This window comes from Sphaerodactylus townsendi, linkage group LG03 (assembly GCF_021028975.2).
Source record: "Sphaerodactylus townsendi isolate TG3544 linkage group LG03, MPM_Stown_v2.3, whole genome shotgun sequence".
Taxonomy (NCBI): Eukaryota; Metazoa; Chordata; class Lepidosauria; order Squamata; family Sphaerodactylidae; genus Sphaerodactylus; species Sphaerodactylus townsendi.
In genome coordinates, this window is record NC_059427.1 from 35,816,050 (window position 1) to 35,835,417 (window position 19,368).

Below are 19,368 nucleotides of genomic sequence, written 5' to 3' on the forward strand. Positions count from 1 at the left end.
TTTTATTGTCTTTCTCACAGGGGCTCAAGGAGGATTATACATAGGCCGATTATGCAAAAAGCATCTGCAGCAAGATTTCTTGTACGGATGTATTTCCTCAAGCCCCGCTTTCACTTTCTAGTCTCCCTGCAGCAAGCAAGACCACTTGTAGCATGAATTTAATTCTGCTTTGCTGCCAGAGCAGGGAGATTTTTCCAGTGAGCACATCTTTGCCTCAGACCTCTTCCCTCCACCCATGGTCTTCCTGCCTAGTTCCATACTTCCCACTAATTGCACTGCTGTCTATGCCTTCCCACTTGCCCTGTTCCATGTTGCCAGCTCCTTCCTGCTTCTCTAATGCTCATTTTGACATATCTATGTGTCAATATAACAGAGTTGGCTTTAGCAAGAACAGCACAAGAAAGGGCTGTTCTGACTCTAGCCCACCTCCCCCGCTCTGCTTCTGCCCTCCCTAATGATTGGGAGGGCTTTTAAAAACTTTTTTTTCAGATAAGCCTCTTTTTTTAAGACGGCAGCAACGAGAGACAAGCTGGAAGAGAGAGGGGGGAGGGAGGAGGGGAAGGAGAATACAGTGGAACCTCGGTTTCGTTGGTAATCCGTCCGAAAAGAATAGATGAAAACTGAAACCAATGAAAACCGAGGCAAACTTTTCCATAGGAATCAATGTAAATCCAATTAATCCGTTCTAGGCACTCCAAAAAACATACCAAAAACACTTTTTTGGTGAATAAACATAGTGTTTAATGCTGAAAACAGTAAAGAACAATAACACTAGGAACAGCTTCAGAGCCAGTGGACCAATGTCGCACCAGAAAGCTGTCCTCTTTAAGATTTGTCTGAAATGGGACAAGACATTGTCATTAAACAAGTTGCAGACACGGCCTGCGACAGCATTGTCCAGGTGATTTTTCTTCACAAACCCTTGCACCTTACTGCAAATGGATGAAAACCGAGGCAAATCGATGAAAACTGAGACAAATTTTTCACTCAAAAAATCGATGAAAACCGAAACTGATGAAAACTGAAGGCAATGAAAACCGAGGTTCCACTGTATCAGCTGTGCAGTTTGGGGACTATTGAATGTTATGAGATCTGCACCTTTAAGAGGGGCGGAGTTCAGAGAACCAGGAAACAAAGGCATATTGAGACTAGCTGTGGGGAAGAACTGGGCTGTCTCCTCATGTGTAAACACAAAAACACTCCAGCCCTTCTTTTCCAGCCCCACTCCAGCCCTTCTTTTCAACTGAAAGGCCTGAGGTAAGTGTTCCATGAGTAATGGGTCACAGTGAGCACAATCAAGAAAATGGGGAATTCAATAACCAAAGCAATGTTTAAATCCCAATACTCTGCTCATACCACATCTTACACCAATGATACTACAGAGTATATTGTCTGGGAAAATTGTAAGCTTATGTGTTTTAAAGGCTGATTATGCACAAGGCCGATTACGCACATTACACCCCACACAGCTGACAGAGTCAAGAAAATTTACTACCAGCATGGCAACGTGGCCATGGAAAGAACATGTGCAATAGGAAATTATTTATGACATATGGCCCCTAATAGTTGTCCATACAGAATTCCTTCTGATCACAGTCTAGCCATGGTCATTACTGCGCTTGTATTTTCAGGACTGGAATATCTTTTCATGATCTGGCAGGTCATCAACAATAAACACATACTATTCTCTTGCCTCTCTTGCAAAACAAAGTGTTACAAACAGTTTGTGTCATCGCAGTTTTTCATGTGATAGACTTTCACTCTAGCAATCATTTGAAACTGCCAGTTTCCATTCTTTATATGCCCTCAATGTCACAGGTGGCCTTAGAGAGGCAATCAGACAAGAGTGTCTCATTTTAGTAACATGGAGGAGGAAATCAGCAGCAAATAACTGAGGGCTGAACTGACACTTGGTTTCAATCTCTGTAACAGCCCCCTTCTTGTCAGTGATGCATTGGAACACTCATGATCAAAGATCTGCTTGGATCGCATGAAGTCAGATTTCAGCATCAGGCTAGAGTCCAGTGCTGCCTCTCTTCCAGGGTTTCTTCAATCGGGTGTGCCCTGCGGGGGAAGAACCTCACAACACAGCAAGGGAAGTTACAGCACCCTCTCCCCTCTCCTGCCAGTAACCTCTCCCTGGTTGCTTCAGGTGGGCTCTGGCCCTTCCTTCCTAGTTCTCTCAGTGTATATCTGTTAAAGGGCTGCCTGGGAGTGGGACAATTCTGGCCTCACCCACTCCTTTCACCCTACAGGATGGACTTCATGCCTGGCATCCCATTTTTCCTGCCCCAATCACTTGAGAAGCCTTCTGGCCCTTGCTAGCCTAAGAAGATCACTGGCGCCAGTTCCTTAACCTGCCGTTTCAAAGGAGCCTTCCTGGCTCCGATAACAGATGAGGACAAGGCCTGTAGCAGGTTCTTCTGCCACCCTTGTTGCCTCATGCCTTTTGCAGGCCTTCAGGGCCTTTCTGGTGTCTCTGCTGACCTAGGAAGCTGATCCTGTGGCATCAGGTGATGCTTCTGTAGTCCTCCCTGGACAGTTCCCTTGTCACATTCTGGAAGCCTCCCTCTCCATGGAGGTAAGTGCAGACGTGGGAAATCTGACCAACGATGACTTCACTGAGTCAAACCAATGATGTAACAAGATTGACACTTTCTACTCTGACTCGTACCAGCTCACCAGGGTTTCAGGCAGAGCTTTTTTACATAACCTAACCTCTGTTCTTTTTTGTAACCAGGGAGTCTGGAGATTGAACTTGACCTCTTCTGCATGTAAAACAGGAAATCTCTGAGTTATGGCCCCACTTTATGCACAGCTTCTATGCAGCTTTGCACCTTCTCCCCACAAAACTGACTGCCACGTCATTCTCCCGTTGTCGTTACTTTAGTCTTCTTGATGTTCAGTTGTAGTCCTACTTTCGTGCTTTCTCCTTCAACTTTCAGCAGGAGTTGCTTCAAGTTTTTACTCACAACATAGTTGATGGCAAAAAGGGATTCAGGTCAAACTACCTTGGCTGGTTCAACTTATGATCAAGCTCAAGATGATGATCAAGATGATCAAGCTCAACAACTGGAGTACCTAGGATTCCTTCATACTAGAAACGTAAAGAATTTCCACAAAATCAGCTTTAAAACGCATGTTGCGCTTGGTCCTGTAATCCCTGCATTACTGAGGTAGGAGCAAAAGTGACTGAACTATCTCATGGCAAATGTATGCATACATTAATATCAGTGGATATCTCATCACTAAACATATTTTTACTACTGTCGGTGACAATGACATAGTATCTAAGGTTCATGGGGGGACATCTTCAATGGTTCAGCGTCTTCTTAGAAAGCAGAAAGCCACAAGTTCAATCTCCTCAGTAGCAGGTTATATGAAATACCTCTGCCTGAGACCTCGGAGAATCGTTGCTGATCAGAGTCAACAATACTGACACTGAAAGAGCTGACCAATGGTTTGATTCAATATAGGAAAGGGTCATTTGTAGTGAAACAAATCAAACTGGTCCTGCATTACTGATTTGCTATTTAGGCATACTTAGAAATGCTGGAAAATAACTTAATTAGCAGGAACAAAAATTGTAAGAATTTAATGATTTTGCCAGTATAAAACTCCCGGGTGCCTCAGCAATGGAATCCAATATAAAATTGCTAAAATAAACAACCAGGGAACACAGGATGTCAGCTGTGAAACATGCTAGGCTATACCTAAAAGGTTAATCAATCTGGCAACCTCAGTTTTATTTGATAGAAAACAGACTCGGCGCTAGTTTTAGCCCATGAGAATGCAAGAGTCCATAAATGTTTTTCTACCCACTGAGCCTGTCTGCTCTTTTGTTTTTTGTAGGCAATAAAGTGAAATATTCAACTATTGTAAACTTTGTTTTACTCCCTGTATACAAAAGAGCAGAAGAAAAGCAGAACGACAGAAGCGCTAAGCATAGCAAGGCACTAACAAAACACAGCAACAACGGGGATCAGTGGTACATAATTATCAGTATTAAACACAGGCATTTTATCATACCACTAGGAAAAGCAGAAGAGAGTGCTACTGATCAAAATCAGCTGTTAGCCAAAATGTTGTTGTGTCAAGCACTTAGGTGGCTCTATTGGCATTTGTTCATGATGGCACATAACATGCCTGGCTAAGGCTCTGAGTATGACCAAATCATCTCATTTATTTCAAGAGTGATACCCATACCTGTCTGTCTTCAGGTACATAGGAGTCAGGAACACTGAAAAATCTTCATGCCTATGGTAATCCATCTCCATCTGTGGGGTCAGGAATATCCAAAGGTTGGGAGGGACTGCAATGCACTTGCATACAGTGGGATACCAATTAAAGTGTTTTATAACAAAATGATACTGTACTATTCTAGAAAGAATGTGTGCATTGTTCCACAAAATAACAAATCGTACAAAACAGTGTTACTGCAAATCTAGGATGGCCAAATTTTGCAAGGTTTCTGTGAAGATAAAATGGAGGAGAGGAGAATGATGCAAGCTGTTTTAGGCCTCTATCAAGAGGATGGAGGAGGAAAGAGGAGGGTATAAATGAAGTACATAAATAAATAACAATAAATAAAATAATGCAAGCTGGTAGGGACTTGCGTAACTTTTGCCAACAGACCAACAACTGTAACACTAGTATAGTAAGGCCAGTAGTACCTACTATATCACCTGTGGAAGCACTGTCCTATTTCAGTTCCAGAAAAAGAGGCCTGTAGTATCTATGCACTGTTGTTGGAAACTTGCTAACCAAGGTTATGAAGTGCTTTGTAAGCAAGACTTTAATCGTAAACATCAATTGGACACATAACAAATAGCAAGTGCACAGAAATGTAGACTTTAACAGAACTTTAACAAAAATAACCAGCAGCTTAAAAAAAACATGACCACAAAAAAATAAACTGTATTTTCCTTTTATTTCTCTAAATATTTTTAGAGTAAGTTTACAGTTTTATTGTTCTTATTGTTTCCCTTGAATGTCTTCCACTTTATTATTTTGGAACTTGGCTTGTTTTATTCAATGGTACTGGTCTGCGACTGTAAATAAATACATACAACCAATATAACAACAACAACAATCTTTATTTAGCATTTAAAAATAGGTTCTAGAGCATTGCCAGACATTTTTGAAATACAAATCATGAGTACATTCAAAGCGCAGACAGAAAGACTGTATATAGCAGTATACATTACTTAGAAAGTTCTGTCACTTGTAAAAGAAATTTTGCTACTTTTTTCAAGAGCATGACATCTGTGTTGTTTAACAGAAGCTCCACAACAGAACAGTCAGAGTCACTTTCAGATCTGTCTAGGGCCAGCCTGGGAGAGAAATTCCTAATGCCCACATATCTCCGACAGTCAAGAATAATGTGAGCAAGAGTCTCCACTTGATTTTTACAGTGTGGACAAACCCGATCCTGGAGAGGTATGGATAAGTAACGACCCTTTGTAATGGCTGATGGGAAGGTATTGGATCTGGCCCTTGTGATAATCCATCTCTGTTGGGGTTCAGTTAATAATTAAAGATATTTGGCTATGTGCCCCTGTTCCAGTATTATTCCGACAGAGAGGGGTGAGCATGATTTATTTGCTTGCCCCCACAAGATATGATATTCCTGTTCTAGAAGTCTACTTTTTAAGGTTTGGAAAATCTCTCTGGGTGTCAGTATACAACACAACCAATATATACACCATTAAAGTAGCTTCCCTCCCCAAACCCTGCCCTCCTCAAGCTCCACTCCCAGAATTTCAAAGTATTTCCCAACCCACTTGGGCAACCCTAGTTGGTGCTGATCTCTGTTCTTGATTTTTTTTTGTAGAACGAATATCATCCAAGCATTCTATATTATTTGCATTTGAAATGCTTAGAAGCACTCTTTGGTCAAATTACCCAAATGTTTCCAATCCATCATCAGAATGTGATGCTGATTAAAAATAAAAATAGTCATCTACATTAGCCACACCAATGATCACGTTTTGGATGGAAAGAGGTTCAGATCACACCTTGTATTTATCTGCAGTTTAATCAGCATTTGATGTACACAATGGTGACGATCAATCATCTTCTAGAACGCTGCCACCAGCTTTGATCTTCTAAGACAATTTGTAATAACACCGTGCCTGTCACTGTGCAGATTTTTAGTTTTGACACAGAAACTAAGAAATAACAGTGAGGTTTACGGATCAAAGTAGGCACATGCCAGCCACAAAGCCACTGTACTTGTTGCACAGTTAATAGTAAAGATTTAAATGTAAATGACACCTCACTGTGAAGGATAACATGCTCACACAAATCACTTTTTGTACTTGTTCATCTCCCTAACATCTACCATCAAACACAGAAAGACCTATCTACAGAAAATAAAGCAACCTCTTTCCAAATGCTCTCCCCTGTAGCAATCATTTCACTGATCTGCCATGTAATGTGTTTTGCCACAAGACTCGACGCTTAGACTAACTACAATGGTGAGTTCTTGTTAAATGTGGCCAGGCATCTTGCTCAGCAGTGCAATGTTCTACTGAAGGCGAAGTGAAATGAGGTGTCGTCTCCCACTCAGATCTTACCACTTCCTTGATAAAAGAGATCAGGCTGTACTCAAACACTCAGTAGGCAGAGGCGAAAGATGCCTGAGATAATCTTCAGTGCCGCTTGCAAAACCTATCAGCAAGCAGACCTAGCCACAGTCAGTAACCAGATTCCCACTGAATAGTGGCTAACCCTGATAGACAAGAGCCTCCTGAGCTTTTGATAGCATATAGAAATACTGAGCCAGTGGGGCATCTTCTGTTGGTTGTCACAATGACCAGAAGGACAAACATGTGAGATGATTTCCCCATACTGCCCTATACGAGTCAAATATCATCTTGAAGATCAGCAACTGCTCTTTCTGACTCTGGCAAACAAAATTTCCAACATCTGCTGTAGATTTCTTGTAGTCACAGGTATGTACCATGTAATCCTGAACAGGGTTTGACCACTGTAAGTTCACTGAAGTCAACTGCCTTGTAAGACTGTCATTCTGCTTCGGGCTGGGTCTATATAAAGTCTAAATCGGCGCACTTTGTGTTCCGCACACAGCCACACTTGCTGCAATAAAATATACTATATTCTATACATAATGGAGAGAACGGCTAAGAAAGTCGTGACAAAAATGAAATGGGCCAGAAGGAAACATGCTCTGCTGAGACGATTAACTGGAGCAGACAATAGAATGGGTCTGGCCAGTACTGGAAGTCTTCAAGACAGCTTTCCAGTGGCTCATATTAATGAGATTTGTTCAAATCATTTTTATATTAATCCATAATGTTGTAATCTAATTTATAAATCTTCCTTACCCGATGACTTTATTTTTAAAAAGTCATCGTTTTTTATTCATCTGCTCCCAACAAGGCTTCCTATTCAGGAACAAAAATCATTTTGAAATGTCAGTCTTTGGATGTAAGAATAGATGTGGGGGGGGGGGTAAGGGAGGGGAGGTAAGGACACAGTCCAATGCCCAACGTGTCACTTTAATTCAGTGCCTACTTTTACCTATTATGAAAAGATTAGAATAAAAAACACAAATTGCACTACCAAGCACTGAAAAACATTCTGGTCTGGTTGTTTTTCTTTTCAAAGAACCATTGTGATGTACAGGAGACAAGCTCCACATCGCAACTTTCCCAACTGCTGTTTTGGTATATCATGGGTTGGCATGAGAATACTGTAAATGGGAATTTTAATGACATCACTGTTTAATAACATAAATGAACAGCTACACAATTATTTTCGTTAAAATTAAATTTGTAGTAAAAGAACTGCAGTTCACAGCATGTTTACGGCGGTCTCTCACACTACAGCTTAGGGTAATCTTTGAATTGAGTTTTATGCGGTTTTCCAGGTTGCAGGGGGGCGTCACACACCTAACCCCTGCAATATGAAAAGGACAACTGTATTACCTAGCTCACACAATCCAAACAGATCCATTATTGGTTATAAAATGCAGGAACTCTGAACATAATCTCCCTCTGATAAAGTTGTAACAGGACTTTCATATCTCAGATGCACTCAGAGCAGGATTTACCATTCCAACTACTGGAAATTAAATAGGAAAAAACATGATTACTAATTGCAATGCTTCTAGTTTGTAATTCTTTGATTCAGAATCTTGGTCTTACAGCACAACACTAAATCAAGTCAAAAACTTCTAAAACCAAGTCAACAGGCTTAGGAGGGTTAAGTCTGTTTAGTATTGCACTGTTAAGTCGCTCAGAATGTTCACTTTAAATAGGAAGCAAGCAATATTAACCAATTAGTTTCTTTCCAATGTGAATTTTAAATTGAGCTGGAAAAAACCTCTTACACGTCTCCTCCTTCTGATCTATTTACCTAGTTACTGCTGGTGACGGGATAGTAACTGTGGTTCCCAGGAAAGGTGACTGAAGGAATTTTAAATAGAGGGACAAAGAGAGCAAAGCTAATGGACAAACTAAAAACTAAGTAGACAGCATACACCTGAGGATTCTTAAAGAACTCAAATATGAAATAGTTGCTCTCCTAGCAAAAATATGAACCTTTTAAAATCAAGCTCTATTCCAGAGGACCTAAAAGTTGCTAATTGCTGATTTTAAAAAGTGGATCCAGAGGAGTTCCAGTAAATCACAGGCCAGTGAGTGTAACATCTGTTCCATGAACATTGATATCAACTTTTATTATTCACAGAATTATAAAGTACATTGAACAATGATCCATACAGAAGAAGAATTAAAAAGAATCAAGATTCTGTCTCCCCAACATTTGATGCTCTTTGAGTATTAATAATGAGGGTGAGTCAAGAAGTCATTCCTTCCTTCCTTCCTTCCTTCCTTCCTTCCTTCCTTCCTTCCTTCCTTCCTTCCTTCCTTCCTTCCTTCCTTCCTTCCTTCCTTCCTTCCTTCCTTCCTTCCTCCCTCCCTCCCTCCCTCCCTCCCTCCCTCCCTCCCTCCCTCCTTCCTTCCTTGTGCATGTGTGTATGTGTGTATTTTTCACAAATGTAATTCTCAATAAGTGTAATCACAATAAAAGTGAATGAAAAGGGAAATAATTGGCTCTGTGTGCAAAAATGAATTATTGGGACAGGGATTGAAAACCAAATGGATAGAAATTAAATGTCCTTATATGGAACTGTGATGCACCTGCATTTAGAGTATTATGTACAGTTCTGGCTGTTGAATTTCTAAAAGGATATCAAAGTGCTGGAGAAAATGCAGAACAGTATGACCAAAACATTGGTTATGTATGAGGAAAAGCTTAGAGATTTGAGGATTTAGAAGAAGACAACAAAGCGGAGATATGAATGACAGAAGCTGATAAAATTAGTCAAGAGTTCAGGAAAGTGGATAGGCAGAACCTCGTTCTCCTTATTCCATACAACTAGAATTTATGAGCAACCAAAAAAGTAAACTTGCAATAGATTCAGGAGAGACAAAAGGAGCCACTAGTTAGGCAAGTTCTGGGTAAGAAGGTTCATCGAATGGCATAGGACAGGAGTAGGGAACCTTTAACACTCAAAGAGCCATTTGGACCCATTTTCCATGGGAAAAGAAAACACTTGGAGCCACAAATAATTTTTGACATTTAAAATAAAGATATATATATATATATATTGTATATATTGGGGTTTTTTTTACCTTTTACTCCGCTCATTCTGAGAAGCACATGGATACGTCCGCCCTGCTGCCTGCAGGGCGGGCAAGGATGGGGCCAGCGGCTCAGCCTCGTCGGCCGCCGGGAAAGCGCCCACCCTGCTCCAATGGGGCAGGCGAGAGGGGAAGCCCGCAGCGCGGCCCAGCCAGCTGCGGGCAGTTGGTGCGTCAGCCCTGCTGCCTGCAGAGCGGGCAAGGATGGGGCCAGCGGCTCAGCTCGTGGAGTCGCAGTGCAAGGGCAGAAGAGCCGCATGCGGCTCTCGAGCTGCAGGTTCTCTACCCCTGGCGTAGGTTAAGAGCTCGTGTATCTAATCTGGAGGAACCAGGTTTGATTCCCCACTCTGCTGCCTGAGCTGTGGAGGCTTATCTGGGGAATTCAGATTAGCCTGTACACTCCCACACACGTCAGCTGGGTGACCTTGGGCTAGTCACAGCTTCTCGGAGCTCTCTCAGCCCCACCTACCTCACAGGGGGTTTGTTGTGAGGGGGGAAGGGAAGGAGACTGTAAGCCCCTTTGAGTCTCCTGCAGGAGAGAAAGGGGGGATATAAATCCAAACTCCTCCTCCTCCTCCTCCTCCTCCTCCTCTTCTTCTATTAGCTATGCATACTAACGCAGGTCAACTGGCTACAGTTATAGGCAAGAGATCTGTGGATAACAGTTCTGGGGAGGACACCTAGAGGGAAGGATTGGTTTCCATGTGCTGTTTGTATGACCTTCCAAGGACATCTTGTCCGTCACTGTCTGAAGTTGGATTAGATGGATCACTGGTCTTGTCTAGCATGGTATTCAGTTGTTGTTGTTGTTGTTGTTTTTAAAATCTTCAATACACAAATGCAAAGACAACGCATTTTAGGGTACCGGTTGTATACAGATCCATAAATCAATTTGTTTGTTATAGCCATTGCTATGGTGGCTAAGAGTTTGTTACCAATATTAATACTTTACTCTATTATTTGACAGCTGCAATGGCAGAGTGAGGATTTGCACTGGCATCTTCCAGATCTTAGCCTGATATGCTGACTACTACCCCCAACTGGTTTTTAGCTTTCCCAGCTTCTTAACCACAGCAGCCTCTCCTTGGGAAAAATCTGGCCAAGTTGCAGCAGCAAATCAACTTAGGAGTGTCTGGGGTGGCCATTTCAGACCCAACAGAGTCCTGAAAGTTATAAAGGCTCCTACTGGGCCAAGTCCAACACTCTAATCATATTTTTGGAGTTTTCCTCAACATAAACAACCCCATGTTTAAGAAAATCAAAATCCCTTTATGTACATTTTTAAAAGACTTCTTCTAAGAAATTTAAAGTTACCAAGCATCTTCTTATAAAATGTGTATTTTTTTCTTTTTAGAAATTTAATATTTTAATTCAATTTAATGTAGTGTAATGGGTAGAGCAAATTAACTATAGATTTTGACTAACCACACAAAATAAAGGAGAACCCAAGGATCTGAAATCCACAGGTATGACTGTGTTTACAAGCCCAAGATCACTTTCCTAGAAGTGCCCCAATACTTCTGAATAGACCTGCTTAGGCTTTCTCCCACAGTTTAACCATTTAGATGCCATTGGTTTCAGTTGAAGAATTATGTTTATGTTTAACTCTATCACCAATTGGATTCAATAGATCTTCGTGTACATTAGGTGCCACCAAATCTCAGCAGAGGTATGGCGACCCCAGCAAGGGCTTTCAGAACAAGTGACAAGAAGGGTTGGTATGCCACTGTCTGCCTCTGCCGAGTCTTCCTTGGTGATCTCCTTTCAAAATACTGACCCACTTACCTTATGAGAGCTGATGAGATCAACCTTTACCATGCAATCTTCACTCCCAAAATGGTTATATTTGCCTGGATTGTGCCCAACATAGCGAACTAGCCAAACTGGAGAGAAACATGCAAACTGCTATGTTCTTTTCCTCTTTTTAATGTGGGAAATCCATTTTCTGTTCAGTTCTGAGAAGGTTTAGAAGGACTACGGGAACTTCCCTTTCGGAAGGGAAAAAACACAGCTTTGCCAATGCAATGAAAAGCTTGATAAAGAACAGAAAAGGCAGGATTCACCTGAAATTAAGCCATCAAAGCAACTGAGCTTGATCTCAATCAGCCAAACCCTTAACCTTTGTTATTTTGAAGGCACCGTTCCAATTAGAGCTCCTCAGTCACCATTTCCATTACTGACTCCCACTACTATGAGTTTATTGTCTTGGCGTTTTCCATTCTCAACAAGATGAAAAACACATCTGTAAGTTTCCAGTCAAAATGCAAATTACTATATGGCATGTATCTCTATTTCACTTTAAACTCTGTTTAAGAGAGGAGTTTTATTCTCACTGAAAGCATGAGGGAAAATAAATGGCAGTACAGGAGGGGAAAATGCCTTATGCACACAGATACATAGCAGCTGATTAGCCAAGTTATATAGAACAATGTATATTGGGGTGCTGTGTGGTTTCCGGGCTGTATGGCTGTGTTCTAGCAGAACACGGCCATACAGCCCGGAAACCACACAGCACCCCAGTGATTCCGGCCATGAAAGCCTTCGACAATACAATGTATATTGTTTAGCTTTACCCCATTAATAAATGTAGCATTTACATTCTTATTTAGGGTAAATCTACATAGGGCACCCAGGTCAGGGCATGTAGATTAAACAAATTCATGGTTCCTTCAATGGCCATGATGACTAAATGGAAGTTCCATTTTTCACTGGCAATGCATTCTCCAGCTATTGGAAGGTGATGAGATGGGATGGTTTTGGACTTTAGACTTTCTGGGTACCTGGCTGGCTATTGTGGGAAACAAGGCATTGGCCTAGGTAGACTTTTGGTCTGATCCAGAATTACCCTATCGGAGCAAACTGAAGGGGAGAATCCAAGGTAGGATTTTTCCTACCTCTCACTGTCTGCACAGAGTTCAGGAAAGAATACATGATTCCTAGCTCCCTCATCTTATTCTCAAAACAACCATGTGATGTAGGTTAGTCTCAGAGAGAGAGAGAGAGAGAGAGAGAGAGAGAGAGAGAGAGAGAGAGAGAGAGAGAGAACGAGAACGCACACAACTCAGTAAACCATGACCAAGTGGGAGTTTGCTCCTGGATTCTCATACCCCAACCCAACACTCTAACCCCTGCATCACACTGACTGTCCAATATTTTAGATGGACCTGAGAAAGAACTGTTTACCTAAGGCTACCTAGTATAAGTGGGGCAAGATGAGAGCTGGCTACCTTGCAAAAGGCCAGGAAATGCAAGAAAAAGCTCAATTCCAAGAACACTTATATGCAAAACTCTTGTATTACAAAATAGGAATCGTAACCAGCCACAACAGTTATGGTGATCATAACTGAATTTTGCATACTAACAGTCACATACTGTGCTACCTGTATTTCAATAGAGGTTAACATAGAAAAGTAAGGAATCTGTACAATCTCTCATTAGAGTGCCATTCATTAAAGAAAAACATTTATTGGGTTGGATCCAACCAGCTTTTCCACTAATGAAAAAATGAGGCAAGGGACCTCTTTGAGCACCCTAAAAGTCATGCTGGACATCATGGGACCTTCAGGGACAAGCCACATTGGACTGAGATTATCGTAAGAAAAGGAATGTCCCTGACAAATGGAGAAACATTTCTCCTAAATGTCTCTGAACCAGAAAGACTCAAAATCTCTTCTCAAAAAGAGTAAGCGAACACCCTGACTGTCACTGCATAAACACAGAAGATAAATTTAAGAAACTGCACAAAATATAGACTCCGTCGGCAACTGAAAGAACAAGGCCTACCCCTCCTCCAGCCGTCTAGGTCAGAAGCTCACCAGGAGAGTTCCCATAAAGTCAAAATACGATCATGATTTGGCTTTATCCAGTGTATGTCTCTGGTTTGGATACCACAAATATACACCTTGCTTGAATGGGATCTTTTTCACCAGTGGAAGCTCCAAAGCTTCCCCTACAACCTGACCTCTACTTGCTCTATGAAGCTGAAAGAGAACTTCATGTTTTCATGGTTGCCCAAAGCTAGAAATAAAACATCTCAATGATCCCATAACTGGAAAATACAATATTATGTGTGACAAATAATGCTAAGGTTTCAGAATATATCGGGGGTTGAGAACGTCATTTCCACCCACATGGAATGTGTTTGCAAGATATATTTACATGTTAATTATATCTGATCTTTTTTTAAAAAAATGAAATTCATCAAATGTCTATTTCCACTAGACATTTTCTTAATACATCAGCCAGTACAATAATGTGAGCCAAGCTAGAGGAGATAAACATCATTTCTTTGAAATCATTTGCTATCATATACAACACTTTCAAGGACAGTATTGAGGGGAGGGGGTTCAGACCAGTTTTTATAAGTGTAAAAAAAGGAGGGGAAGGTTTGCAGATCATCTATTATTTATTTCTATATTTAGCTACCGTATATACTCACGTATAAGTCGACCCGCATATAAGTCGAGGCACCTAATTTTGCCTTGAAGAACTGGGAAACCTTATTGACTCACGTATAAGTCTAGGGTGGGAAAGGTCCATGGGGAGGTGGGGCGCTGAGCCAGCAAAGGAGCTGCAGTTGGGGGAAAGGAGCACCCCAGAAGCCTTTCGGAGGCTTTTTAAGGAGGGGCGAGGTGGGTTTGGGGAGAGGGAATAAGCTAGGGACAATGGAGGGTGAACGGGACAGGAGGCGGTGGAGGAAAAGGCAGAGGAGAACGAGGCACAGAAAGCGGCTGAAAGGGGGCGGCAGAGAAGAAGTCAGGAGACAGCGAAGCAGAGAAAGCAGTCACTAACTCACCCTTTCTTTCCGTTCCTGGCAGACTCAGGCTTGATTTTAGAGAAGCTGCCTGTAGGGCAGCCTGTCTCTATGGTTTTCTTAAAAGGGCAATGCTCCAAAGGTTACTTAAGCCAGTGATGGCGAACCTTTGGCACTCCAGATGTTATAGACTACAATTCCCATCAGCCCCTGCCAGCATGGCCAATTGGCTCCAGAAAGAAACATATATTCTATATGTTGCCTGTTGTCAGTATACCTAAGATTCTGTGATAAGTCAAGACAATAGATTCAACTAGCCCAATAAAACCTAAACTGACTAAACAGACTCTCAGGACTAAATTTCCCAGGGCCTGGTTTACTGCTGCTTTTTTCTGCAACTGAGTATGGACCAAACTTCCACATAAACCAGTGATGGTGAACCTTTTTGAGACCAAGTGCCCAAATTGCAACCCAAAACCCACTTATTTATCGCAAAGTGCCAACGCAGCAATTTAACCCCCTCAAGCAGGGTCCAGCCTGCTGTAGCCTCCAGCAAGTCCAACATGTGCCGCTCTGCGCCTCTCTAGCATCTCTGCTGCCTCTGCCCGCCCCCCCCCCCCCACAGGGCAGCAGCCACCTGGAGCACAGGCACCAGGCCCACCAGTCGAGTCCTCCCTGCTTGCTGAGGTGCACGCACATCAAGTCCAGCGGCCCAGGCCAGCCTAGATGTGTATGTGTGTGTGGAGGGGGCGATTACCCCCCATATGATGAACTCTGTGCGCGCGTGCCCACAGAGAGGGCTCTGAGTGCCACCTCTGGCACCTGTGCCATAGGTGCGCCACCACTAACATAGACTATTATTGCTGCCACAAACCTCTCTCCAGCCACTAAACTATTTGAGATGGCAAAAGAAAATGAAAATGGACAGAAATTATAATACAACCGAAATTCTTCATTGATTTAGCACCCAATCGACTGCTCCTCAAACAAACTGTAATAAGTATGTACTGAACCACAGCCTAGGAGCCATTTATTGCATCCTTATATCGAAACCAATTCTAACCTATGCTAGGTGTAATCTGCCCCAGGCTGCCTCAAAAACTTTCAAACACAGATATTCTCTGAAGAGCTGCTCCTGCACAGGAACCATGAGTCTCTTTTCCATCCATCAAGAAAACGGTGAATGTAGAACAAAATTAAAAGAACTATGATTTTACTCAGAGCTTTCAGGTTAATTAAACTATCTGGCACATCCAGTCACACACGTTGTGTTTGTACTGGGAACATATGGCACTTTAAACGATGGCACCTTCAATGAGATAAGGCATATCCATGGGCATACAGGCCAGCAAGGCAGAGTACTGAATTCATGCATTTGCTCCATTCCACACAAACCAAGTGCAAATATGAAATGTTATTTACCTTTCTAGTGACTCCTGTAAGGCAATCTTCAACTGCAGCCAACCAAAAAGGTCAATTTTCTTACCCTGGTGACAAAACGGATACCACAGTTTGAATGGCTGATCAAAAGAAACAACAACACTGAATATTTTTCACTGGCATCACGTTAGCAAAGGCAACTATAAATAAAGCAGCAAATGAGTCCAATTGCATTTAATGGTGCATTACTTTCAGAGAGTTAATAGAAACAATCAAGTTACAGAGTAGTTACTTATCAGTAATAAACCATTGTGAGGATCTTCAGTTCAACAAACACACCTTGGTCTTTGGGGCAAAGGAAAACTCCAGAGATGACACCCTCTTTGTTCTTTAGAACGAACTTTCTATATCTTGATGTTTATAATTTCTTCCCTCCTTAAATAATATATTACTTGGAACCTTTTGTTCTCAGAGACTGGGAAACTTTCAGTTCAACATATTTTTGTATGTTTGTACTCATTCTAATTCTTTTCAGGTTTGCTTTTATTGCTAATACCTTTGTATTTCTTCGTGAAAAAAGATAGTTCCAGACACCAGACAGAATGCTTTGATTCCATCAACACAATTGACTGCTTCATTCAGAAATCCCTCTACCTGCTTCTGTAAAGGGCATTTAGTTTTAAAGTACAGAGAGCTCATCAAGTGTACAAATAATTACTAATGTCATAAAAATGGAAAAGTAAATTGACATTGAGGAAGAAAAGCAGCACGTATATGTCCATCTAAACAGCACATCATTAACTGTCTTGGTGAAAACAGAATGTAACAAGACTTTCCATTCATGTGATTGAAATCAATAATAGAAGATTTTTTAAAAGAACAAAAATGTGCATCAGATAAAGTTCCTAGATCAAACTTTTAATACTACTTACACTGAGTTGTTGTTGTTGTTGTTATCATCATCATCATTATTATTATTATTATTATTATTAGTATTAGTATTATTAGTATTAGTATTATTGTTGTAGATTTCACAGCTGCCAGATCTTTAGCTGGTTGTTGGCCTTCATTACAATTCCAGCCTCACCCAGAGGCCTAGGAAGTTGTAATGTATCGGTGTAGTATCCGTGCGGATCCCAGCAGGGCTGCCTTCTGAATTTGACAGATGTTGTTGCTGTTGCTGTTTAAACTTGATAAACTGCCCACCCCCGAAGGGCTGTGGGTGGTGTACAACAGAACAACTAAAACAATAGTGCAAAATAAATAAATAATAATATATTTATTTATTAGTACTTTAGCACCACATTACTAAATACTGTGTACTATACTAAATACTAAATAAAATACTTTAGCACCACATTACTAAATACAGTGTACTATACTAAATACTAAATAAAATACTTTAGTACCACATTACTAAATACTAAATATTACTTTAGCACCACATTACTAAATTTACTTACTATGAGCAGTAACAAGTTTGACTGAAGCGTTGATGATTTGATTAACAGTTGTTTGTTTCCCACAAGTCTTTCAGGCTTTGGTAGTATTAGGTGCAATTCAATGAATGTTACAAGTGATTAAATTCTACTGTTATACATAAGTCATGGAGGCATATATATAATCAGTTCTTTTACACAGACGTTGCTTCCTTTTAACTGATTTTTCCCAGTGGTTTTCTGTGCAGGCACGCTGTTGAGATTCTGTGGCTACACAGAGGAAAGTTTAGAAGCTTCAAGAACTAAACTAAATGATAAGCTAGTCCTCCTCCAGTCAAAAAGGACATTACCATGCATTCTTTGTTGGTGGTATCATGTTTCCTGCTCAATTTTTCCACAGAATGACACAGTAGGATTGGCAACTTAACATTTCTAGAAAATTTTAAGGAATATAGATTCCTCCCACCCACCATTTTTAACAGGAAAAAAAACCCACAGAAATTTCGGGAAGAAACTGAAATATATGCAGCAATTACTTTCATTTCAAACCTCCAAGATCAATTAACCTTTCGTATTTTGCTGCTTAATGAACATGGGACCGGAGATCTCCTGGGAACCCAATGTTCAGTGCCTCGAGTGCCACAAAAAGCAGGTGGAATGTAAGTGTAACTAATAACAAAAATGAAGATTACTTCCTTTTCTAGGTTAATTTAAAAAGAGTAGGTGTTGTGGTAGCACTTCCCAAAGTTGTGATTGCTCAGGCATGTTTTGGTGTGTATCCAGTGCCACTGAGTTGCACCAAACTTATGGCAACCCAGCAGAATTTTCAAAGCAAGAGACAAACAGAGGTGCTTTGCCATTGCTTTCCTCTCCATAGTGCCCCTAGTATTTCTCGGTGGATTCCCATCCAAGTATTAGCCAAGACTGACCCTGCTTAGCTTCTGGGAGCTGACAAGATCAGGCTAGACTGGGCCATTCAGGTCAGGGAAGTAGATACTTCAGTAGTGGGAAACTAGCCATACGCTATCCCTTGTCCATCACTCCTGACCACCCCAAATGCTACAGTTTCAATATGCAAGTCATTCCCATGTTCAATACTTTACTAATTCGCCCAAACCTCCTGATAAATCATTTGTGCCTCCAAAGCCCCAATTCATACCTTCTGATACACCAATTCCTGCTGTTGAGTGGCTGATCATCTCTGAAAGTGATTAATCCATCCCATCCTTCTGTCAGCTTGCTGATTAAGCCCTATTATTAAACCACCCTTACCCATAATTGTCCAGGAATGTCCTCTTCACCTTCCAGGAGCCTCTAATGCCTGCCCTACCATTTCCCTGTCTTCGCTCCCAAGCCAAGATTATGGTACATTGTAAATTATAAAATCAAACCTATGCACTGAGCATCACATTCATTCTTTATCTCTTCCCTCTTTCTACACCTCCTTCAGCCCTTTCTTCAGCCTCCTAAGCCTATTAATCTTATTCCATCTACACTCCTGCTTGTAATCATTCCCTGCTCTCCATCACATAAGTGCATGCTTCCTTTCCCTAGGTATTCCTCTGTCACACTCAAAGATGACGGCTTCTTCCAATATCCCCCCACCTCATCTTTTGCCTCTTCCCACACCCCCAAGAGCCATCTGGTTTCCCCTATAACCATTTCCACCAAATCTGAGAACATGCCACTTCCTCCCACTTTCTCAGGGATTTTTTTTGTCCAACTTGACACTGCTCTCACTCCACCTTTCATTTGAAACTGCCTTCTGTTCCTGCTTCACTCCTGCTTTTTCATACAGCTGATTCCTTTCCCACTCTAAAGTCTTATAATTCTGTCCTCAACTAATTCCCTTCCATTCCTAATCACTTATTCAACATTCCCCCCAGATAAAATTTCTTCCTCGGCCATTTTCCAATTGGGATCCCCAACAATCTGTCTTCGGTCCTCTACTCTTTTTTTTCTCTCCTCACAGTGTAGCACTGTAGCCTTGGCAATCTCTCCCAGAACTACAAAAATGATGATGCGTCTCTTCCTTCCTCCATCCTAACAACTTACTTTTTCCAAGAAGGCTCCAGCACAACATCTTAGCACCCTCCCCTGCCGAAATGAAATTTTGCCCAACAGA

At 41.4% G+C, this 19,368-nt stretch overlaps 1 protein-coding gene across 9 annotated transcripts in view; it reads right to left on the bottom strand.

Annotated features, from left to right (window-relative positions):
* The window catches only part of FOXP1 (forkhead box P1), a 641,222-nt gene that overhangs the window by 356,477 nt on the left and 265,377 nt on the right, over positions 1-19,368 (bottom strand). For all 9 annotated transcript variants that reach the window (XM_048490247.1, XM_048490263.1, XM_048490248.1 and 6 more), the window contains one exon: positions 15,847-15,911. The gene's annotated coding sequence lies outside the window, so the exon portion shown is untranslated. The remainder of the gene's footprint in view (positions 1-15,846; positions 15,912-19,368) is intronic.